Source organism: Peromyscus californicus, unplaced genomic scaffold (assembly GCF_007827085.1).
Source record: "Peromyscus californicus insignis strain IS unplaced genomic scaffold, ASM782708v3 Scaffold_3__1_contigs__length_106647218, whole genome shotgun sequence".
In the NCBI taxonomy this organism is placed as follows: Eukaryota; Metazoa; Chordata; class Mammalia; order Rodentia; family Cricetidae; genus Peromyscus; species Peromyscus californicus.
Genome location: NW_026294551.1, coordinates 71,637,901 through 71,647,044, shown reverse-complemented (window position 1 = coordinate 71,647,044; position 9,144 = coordinate 71,637,901).

Below are 9,144 nucleotides of genomic sequence, written 5' to 3'. Positions count from 1 at the left end.
AAGAGGGCACCAGATCTCATTACAGGTGGTTGTGAGCCACCATATGGTTGCTGGGAATTGAACTCAGGACCTCTGGAAAAGCAGTCAGTGTTCTTAACCTCTAAGCCATCTCTCCAGCCCGGTTTGGGTTTTTTGATGGTGGTGGTGGTGGTGGTGGTTTTGTTTTGTTATTTTTCAGGACAGGATTTCTCTGTGTAGCTTTGCACCTTTCCTGGAACTCACTCTGTAGCCCAGGCTGGCCTCGAACTCACAGAGATCGGCCTGCCTCTGCCTCCCAGTGCTGGGATTAAAGGCATGCGCCAGCACTGCCGGGATTTTACAAGGTGGAAGTTGTATCAACTGACAAGAAACTAGTCTGTACTCTGCTGCAATCACCTGTCACTCCACTGTCTTTTCACACTGCCAAATGTCCCTGCTTTGGGACACCCCCACACACACACCCAGCTCCAGCCAGAGGAGTCTTTGTGAAAAGGTTGTCTTGGCAATACTCTGCGTGAATACTCTGGCTGCCTGGCTTCCTAGTGCTCTGAGGAAGAACTTCTCACCCTGACTTGAAGTGACAATAAGGGAGAGAGACGGCTAAGCCCTCCAATCATTGATGATCCTCCCAGCCAGCATCCCTTGTTCCAGGAGTTGTGTGGCCTTGCACCCAGCTGAAACTTGGTATCAGCTAGATGAACACATGCTGTCCATGGCACTGAGAATGGGCCTCCTTTCTCACCTAACAGGACCATCCCATCTGGCTTAGGAAGCCAAACTTGTCTGACCCAGCCACATCTTGAAGTCACTCTCCAATCCAGCTTTGCTCAATTCCTTTTATTTCCCAGAAATAAACTCACAAGTGCTAGATTGCTTCTCGGTACCAGAAAGCATCCTGCTTCAGATTTCACCCACCTACTTTCTTCTTCTATTGAGGGTTAAACTGTGGCCCCCAAAAAAGATATGCTAAAGACCTTGGGCTAGAGATGTAGCTCAATTGGGAGAGAACTTGACTAGTTTATGTAAAGCCCTGGGTTCAATCCCCAGCATTGCACAAAACAGATATGGGGAGCACATCTTTAATCCAAGCAGTCCAGAGATGGAGGCAAGAGAATCAGATGACAGGTACTAGTGGTGCACACCTTTAATCCCAGCACTTGGGAGGCAGAGGCAGGAGGACCTCTGTGAGTTCGAGGCCAGCCTGGACTACAGAGTGAGATCCAGGACAGGTACCAAAACTACACAGAGAAACCCTGTCTCAAAAAATAAAATAAAATAAAAATAAATAAATAAAAAAGAGGATCAGGGTCAGGGCTGGAGATATGGCTCAGTGGTTAAAAGCACTGCTCTTCCAGAGGTCCTGAGTTCAATTCCCAGCAACCACATGGTGGCTCACAACCACCTGTAATGAGATCTGATGCCCTCTTCTGGCATGCAGAGACACATGCAAACAGAACACTGTATACATAAGAAATAAATCTAAAAAAAAAGGACCTGAAGTTTAAAATCTTCCTCTGCTACATGTCAATTTTGAGGCTATCCTGGGACCCATGGAAGATATTGTTCAAACCCTAACACTTCTTCCCGTTATTGCAAAGGACCATGGAGAAGGAGACCCAGGGTATCACAATAGGCTTTCAGTAAAGGGAGATTGAAACTGGGGAGATGATTCAGTGGGTAAATGTTTACTGTGCAAGCATTAGGGCCTATGTTCAGATCTCTAGTGCAGCTGGGTATGGTAGCCAAGTCAAGAGGCAAGCAGATCTCTGTGAGTTCCAAAGCCAACGTGGGCTAAATAGCAAGTTCTAGATCAGGCAGGGTTTCACAGTGAGACCCTGTCTCAAAAACAAAACAGGTCTACATAAAAGCCAGGCACAACTGCACGTGCTTATGAGTTGGGCAGAGAAAGGAAAATCTTGGGGGCTTGTGAGCAAGCCAGTCTGGCTGAAACAGTGGGCTAGACGGCAATGGAGAAGGGCACCTAGTGTGGAGGGCTGGCCTCCACATGTACCTGTTCACTTGTATACACACATGTACACACACACACGTATACACACCACAAGATAACACACAATAAATAAGCAAAGAACCTAAAGGAATGTGCCAGGGTCAGCCTTCAAGGCATGGCCCCGAGTTCTGTCTTATGTAAAGCCATCAGAGGCTACCAGAAAGAGCGATGCATTTTGGGGAAACACAGTAGAAACCAAGCAAGTGGGTAAGGCAAAGCTTCCCACAGGAGGAGGGGCCTGGGCAGCCTTCTGAAGAAATTGTCCACGCCATGGTGAATAAGAAGGGGTGCAGGGAGAGGGGACTGCTGGAGCGAAGGCTCCAGGCTGAGAAGACAGCCCACTAGGAGGGCTGCAAGTTGATTCGGGGCACACAGGCGCTTTAATCCCAACACTTGGGAGGCAGAGGCAGGAGGACCTCTGTGAGTTCGAGGCCAGGGAAACAGGGGCTTCATGCCCTGACAAGGGGTTCAGACAGAATACAAGCCAGAATATAGCACACACAGCTAGAGCAATAGTTGGGGGGAGGGCGTGGAAAGGAGGGAATAATGAGAGTCACCAAGGGGGGGGATGAATTGGCAGAACTCTGCATATACCAATGATCCCAACTCTACACCCAAGTGTAAGGTGTACAGTTAGATTGAGGCACGGACCACCCAGTGGAGGGCTGGGCCAGGCTAGTCATCTCCAGGGCAGAGAATGGGGTGGGGGTGGGGGGGTTAACCATGACACCCAGGTGAAGTCCCCCTGGCTTCATTGCCATCCCAGGGGCATGGTTTCTTCTACTTCGTCTGATACAAGCAGATCTCTGTGAGTTCCAAAGCCAACGTGAGCTAAATAGCAAGTTCTAGATCAGGCAGGGTTTCACAGTGAGACCCTGTAGCTTCTAGTAGCTACAAAGAGTAAAGAAGTTCTTGGGCTAGAGAAAGGGCTCAGTGGTTCAGAGCACATATTGCTCTTCCAGAGGATCCAAGGTCTGTTCCCAACACCTTTGTGAGTGGCTCCCGACTTCCTGTAACTCCAGCTCCAGATCTGACTGCTTCTGGTCTCTGTAGGCACCTGCACTCACTTATCCATACACATAAAAATAATAAAATTGTATGCAAGGTGGGGTGCAGTAAGGATACTGATCACATGAACATTCCACAGTATGGTTAAGGGGAAGGTTTTTATTCCAGATGAGAGAGAGAAGGAGAGAGAGAGAGAGAGAGAGAGAGAGAGAGAGAGAGAGAGAGAGAGAGAGAGAGAGAGAGAGAACAACCATAGGCATCTGGAAGAGTCCAGAGCAGAGAAAGAAATAAGTAGACAGAACACGGCCCGCAGAAGACTGGACCTGGCCAGGGCTATCTGCGAGAGAGGGAGAAGAGAAGAGGACAGGGAAGAGAGAGCACAGTGAGAATAAAGGGGTGTAAGGAGGGTGAGTAGCTGAGGGGAGGGAAGGACCAGGAAACTAGAGTGGGGGCTTTGAAATGAAATGTATACCAAGTACTTGTCACACTGAGGAAGCCTGGAAGCCGGCATGCATTTTGATATGACAAAGGAAAGCCATATGACCCGGCTGCCAGAGGTAAGGGAAAGGACTCCTTCCTTTGGCAAATAGGAACCAGTTTCACAAGTTCCTGAGGAATGCTGGCCTTTATCTAGCTGCCAGAAATCCTCCCATCGTCCAGGTCGAGCTCATTTCTTGATATTTGGACTGCTTTTTGGAGTTTGGGCAATTGGGAGTTCCTTTTGGACCTGACAAAAATCAATCTTTAGCCGGGCGGTGGTGGCGCACGCCTTTAATCCCAGCACTCGGGAGGCAGAGCCAGGCGGATCTCTGTGAGTTCGAGGCCAGCCTGGTCTCCAAAGCGAGTTCCAGGAAAGGCGCAAAGCTACACAGAGAAACCCTGTCTCGAAAAAAAAAAAAAAACCAAAAAAAAAAAAAAAAAATCAATCTTTAAAAAAGAAAGAGATGCTCCATTTCAAAAAGAAAGCCAACCCGCTCTTTGACAGAACTCTGCATAGGGAACAAAGGGGAGGCCAAAGAGTGAGGTGGGTGGCCTCCCTGGCCATTGTCCCTCAGCAGCCCCTGAGCAAAGGCCTTCTGCTCCACTCATACCCGCCGAGAGAAGCGGGCCTCGGGGATCTCACCCGGCAGGGCAGGGATCTGAAAGCCACAGACACCAGTTCCGCATCTCCACCGAGCCCAGAAACCAGAAGAGGCGGGGACAGGACAACCCACTGGCTGGGCCCCTCCCTCCTCCCTGCACAGCGGAGGGAAAAAGAAAGCTAGTCTGCCACTGCCCAGCGAACCTGGGAGCCTGACTTCCCAACCTCAGCAAGTGGCTGGGAGGGCCTGCCAGGGAGAGGAAAGGTGTGGGATTCGGGTCGGGGGAGACACAGTCTACAGTCAACACAAACCTATTTCTGCTTCTTGGATTCTGACTGATTGCAGCCTCCTGTTTCCACACCCTTCTAGGGAACTAGTTAGACTGCTCCACCAGGGAGGCGGGGCCTGGCTTGCCGTGCAAGATAAAACACTGTCACTTAGCCCGGGACGACAAGCTGGAACCATCTCTGGCAGAGAACTCTCACGCATACTCACTTGTGCAACGGCTTGAAAACTACGTTTTTGTTTTCTTTAGAGACCAGGTCTCATGTAGCTCAGGCTGGCATCCACCTCCTAATGTAGCCAAGGATGACTCTAACTATCTGAACTTCAGATCCTCCTGCCTCCACTGCCAGAATTCCAGGATTACAGGTGTGAGTCATCATACCCAGGGTGTTTGTTTGGGTTTTTTGTTGGGAATTGAACCCAGGGCTTTGTCCATGCAGGCAAGCAGCCTACCCACCCAGGTCAACCCCATTTCAGTTTTTTTCTTTTTGTTTTTTTGTTGTTTGTTTAGATTTACTTAGGGTTGGGTCTGGATAGATGACTCAACAGTTAAGAGCATTGATTGCTCTTGAAAGGGACCCAGTTTGATTGCCAGCGCCCACAGCCATTTACATTTCAGTTCCAAAGAATCCTCTGCTCTCTTGTGGGCACCAAATACACACACAATACACACAATGCCCTCCATAGGCACCGAATACACACATGCATACCAGGCTTTTTCTTTTGGGCCACCAACCAGCTCCCAAATCATGGCACAGAGATTTATTATTAGTTTTGAAAGTTCAGTCTTAGCTTAGCTCTCATTTTATTTATTTATTTACTTATTTATTTATTTATTTATTTACTTACTTATTTATTAATAGTCACTATACTTTTATTACTTTTTTTTTTTTTTTGGTTTTTCGAGACAGGGTTTCTCTGTGTAGCTTTGCGCCTTTTCCTGGAACTCACTTGGTAGCCCAGGCTGGCCTCGCACTCACAGAGATCCGCCTGGCTCTGCCTCCTGAGTGCTGGGATTAAAGGCGTGTGCCACCACCACCCGGCTTATTACTATTTTTTATTTATGTACATTGGTGTTTTGCCTTCATGAGGATGTTGGGTACCCTGGAAATGGAATTACAGACAGCTGTGCGCTGCCATGTGGGTGCTGGGAATTGAACCCGGGTCCTCTCGAAGAACAGTCAGTGCTCTTAACTGGCTGAGCCATCTCTCCAGCTCCAGCTCTTATTTTAAACTGTTTCTCTGTGGGGCTTTTTACCTTTCTGTATATCTTACTTTCCTGCTGTCTCCATGTCTGACTGTCTGGTGGCTGTCTGGCTTCTGGACCGGGCATGTCCACCTCTTTCTCCTGTTCTCTTCTTTTTCTTGTCTCTCCTATTCATTCTCTCTGCCCGCCAGCCCCACCTACCTTTTCTCCCCCATTGCTATTGGCTGTCTAGCTCTTTATTAGACCAATCAGGTGCCTTAGGCAGGCAAGGTAAAACAGCAACACATCTTTTCATAATTAAACACACATCCTCACATCATTAAACAAATGCAGCATAAACAAATGTAACACACCTTTACACAGTTAAAGTAGTATTCTGCAGCACAAACAAATGTAATACATCTTTGCCTAGTTAAAATAATATTCCACAACACATATGGTACACAGAAATACATGCAGACAAAATATTCATACACAGAAAATGAATAAATACTTTCTAAAAATACATTTTTAAAATCTGCTATCTTCTATAGAGGAGATTTTGTGTTTTTCAAGACAGGGTTTCTCTGTGTAGTAGCCCTGTCTCTCCTGGAACTTGCTCTGTAAACCAGGCTGGCCTCAAAAGCTGAGACTGCCTGCCTCTGCCTTCTGAGTGCTGGGATTAAGAGTATGTTCCACCACACCCAGTTCAGCAGCAAGAGTCTTAATCACCAGCCACTCTCTAGCCCCTCTTTTTTTCTGAGAAAGGGCTTCTCTGTGTAGTCCTGGATTGCCTAAAACTCACAAAATTAGCCTGCTTCTGCTCCCCCGTGCTAGTATTAAAGGCATGTTCCAACACACCTGGCATCAGCTCAATGTTTTTGAACAATATTTTTTTTTCAATTTTTATTTATTTATTTTTCTATTATCAGCTTGATACAGTATAAATTCTTATCCTAATAGTGAAATGTTTCATTGAGGTTTGCCCAGTAATTGAGTAAAACCAAAACTTATTATAAGCCACAGTCATCCTAGGGTTGCTCCTGCTATATAGCCTCCCTGTGAACAATAATTTTTTAAAAAGTCTCAAAAATACAAATAATAACAATATATGTGTATCTCTCTGTGTGTATGTATGCATGTGTGTATGAATGTATGTTTGAAGCTTCCTCTGTGTCACAGTGTTGGGTATTGAACCATGGTCTCAGATGAGCATTCTACAATCAAACCACACTCCTATTTCAAGGATAATATTTCTCAGCACATAAAAATTATATGAATTTCAAGCACTGTTGTCCATAAATAAACTTTTAAATTCTGTCAAGAGAAATTTCTATCTGTCATTGAAATTTGTTTTATTACTTGGTGTATTATGTAATGTAATAACCTATACAATATCCTTGATTTTTGCTTCTTAATCTACAACGCCTAAAATATTTAACTTGTGTGTTTTTTTAAAACATTATATTTTTTTTAATTTTATGTATATGAGTGACCTGTCTTCATGCACACCTTCTAGGAAAGGGGAATCAGATCTCATTACAGATGGTTGTGAGCCACCATGTGGGTGCTGGGAACTGAAACTGGGGCCTCTGGAAGAGCAGCCAGTGCTCTTAACTGCTGAACCATCTCTCCCACCCAAACATTATACTTATTTTATTGTGAGGGGCTGCACTTGAGTGCCATGGTGCACATCTGGAAGTTAGAGGACAATTTAGGGGAGTCCTGAGGATCGAACTCTGGTCCTCAGACTTGGCCGCAAGCACCTTTACTTACTGAGCCATCTTGCTGCCTCTTACTCTGTGATTTTATGTTTTAAAAGTTTGTTTGGGGCTAAAGAGATGGCTCAGGGGTTAAGAGCGCTTACTGTTCTTGCAGAGGACCCAAGTTCAATTCACAGCAGCCACATGATGGCTCACAACCATCTGTAACTCCAGTTCCCCAGACTTTGATACCCTCTCTGGCAGGCACACGTGTGGTATGCAAACAAAATACTCATATACAAAAAAGAAAATAAATATCACAAATACTTATTTTACTTTGGAGATCTCTGTGTAGATCTCTGGAGATCTCTGGCTGTCCTGAAACTCACTCTGTAGACCAAGTGGCCTCAAACTCAGAGATCTGCCTGCCTCTGCCTACTGAGTGCTGGGATTAAAGGTGTGTACCACTACACCCAGACAAAAAAATAAAAAAGAATTAAAAAATGTTTACATTATGTGTATATGTGTGTATATGTGTTGGAGTATGTGCCCATGAGTGCAGGTGCCCACAGAATCCAGAAGAGGGCATCAATCCCTTAGAGCTGGAGTTACAGGTGATTTTGAGCTGCCCAACCTGGGTGCTGGGAACCAAACTTGGGTCTTCTGCAAGAGCAGTACATATTCTTTTTGTTTTTTTGTTTTTTCGAGACAGGGTTTCTCTGTGTAGCTTTGCGCCTTTCCTGGAACTCACTCTGTAGACCAGGCTGACCTCAAACTCACAGAAATCCACCTGCCTCTGCTTCCCAAGTGCTGGGATTAAAAGCTGCTGCTGCTGCTGCTGCCGCCGCCGCCGCCGCCGCCGCCGCCGCCGCCGCCGCCGCCGCCACCACCACCACCACCACCACCACCCAGCAAGCAGTACATACTCTTAAAGGTTGAACCATCTTTTCAGCCCTCAGAGTTGTATTTATAAAATAGGCACATTGAGACATGAACACCAATGACAGGGGATTAGCAGTCAAGAGCACTTGCTGCTCTTCCAGAGGACCTGAATTTGGTTTCTAGCAGCCATGCCAGGTGGTTCACAACTGTTTATCACTCCAACTCCAGGAGACCAGAAGTCTATAGCCTCTGCAGCGACCTGTACTCACACGCACACAGCCACATGCAAACACACACACACACATAATTAAAAAAATAAAAATAAATCTTTTTAAAAACCAGCAACGATAAAATACAAACATTACGATAATATGCTGTAATAGAAGTTATTTAGACCTTATTAACCATATGTTTATGGAATTTCTGTTTTAGTATTTTTGGACTAAAGTAGGCCTCAGGTAACTAAAGCCACACAGAAAACAAAACCCAGGGAGAGTCCATGCTTCAAACAGAGCAGCGCCCGCCACAGTTCGTGGTAATTCCAGGGCTCTCCAGAAGGTGGCTGTATAAGTAAGGGAGTGGATTAGGACAGGCAAGCTTGCCAGACAGACCTCTGGTGAAGATGTAAGTAAGGCTGGGGACCACTAGACTTTGGGCAGTGAAGGGGCCACCTTCCTCCCCCATCACAAGGTCTGAGAATTTGACTCCTGGGCAGACTTAACATCAGAACACAGAGGCAACTATCAGATGGCGATTCCTATCTGTCTCCTTAAACTAGGTCTCCCCAGGATTCATCTTCGGCTGTCAAGTATTCAACACTTACTGTCTAAACACTTGATTTCCTCCAACATTTGTTAATCACTTACTGCATACACACTTAGTCCTCCCTACAATCAGAAAAAGGAGGGATCATTACAGTCTCTACTAGGCTACCTAGCGCTCCTTCCTCCATCGGCCTTACCCGGTTCTGTCTTCCTTTGCAATTCAGAGAATGTATCCAACAATCTGGTG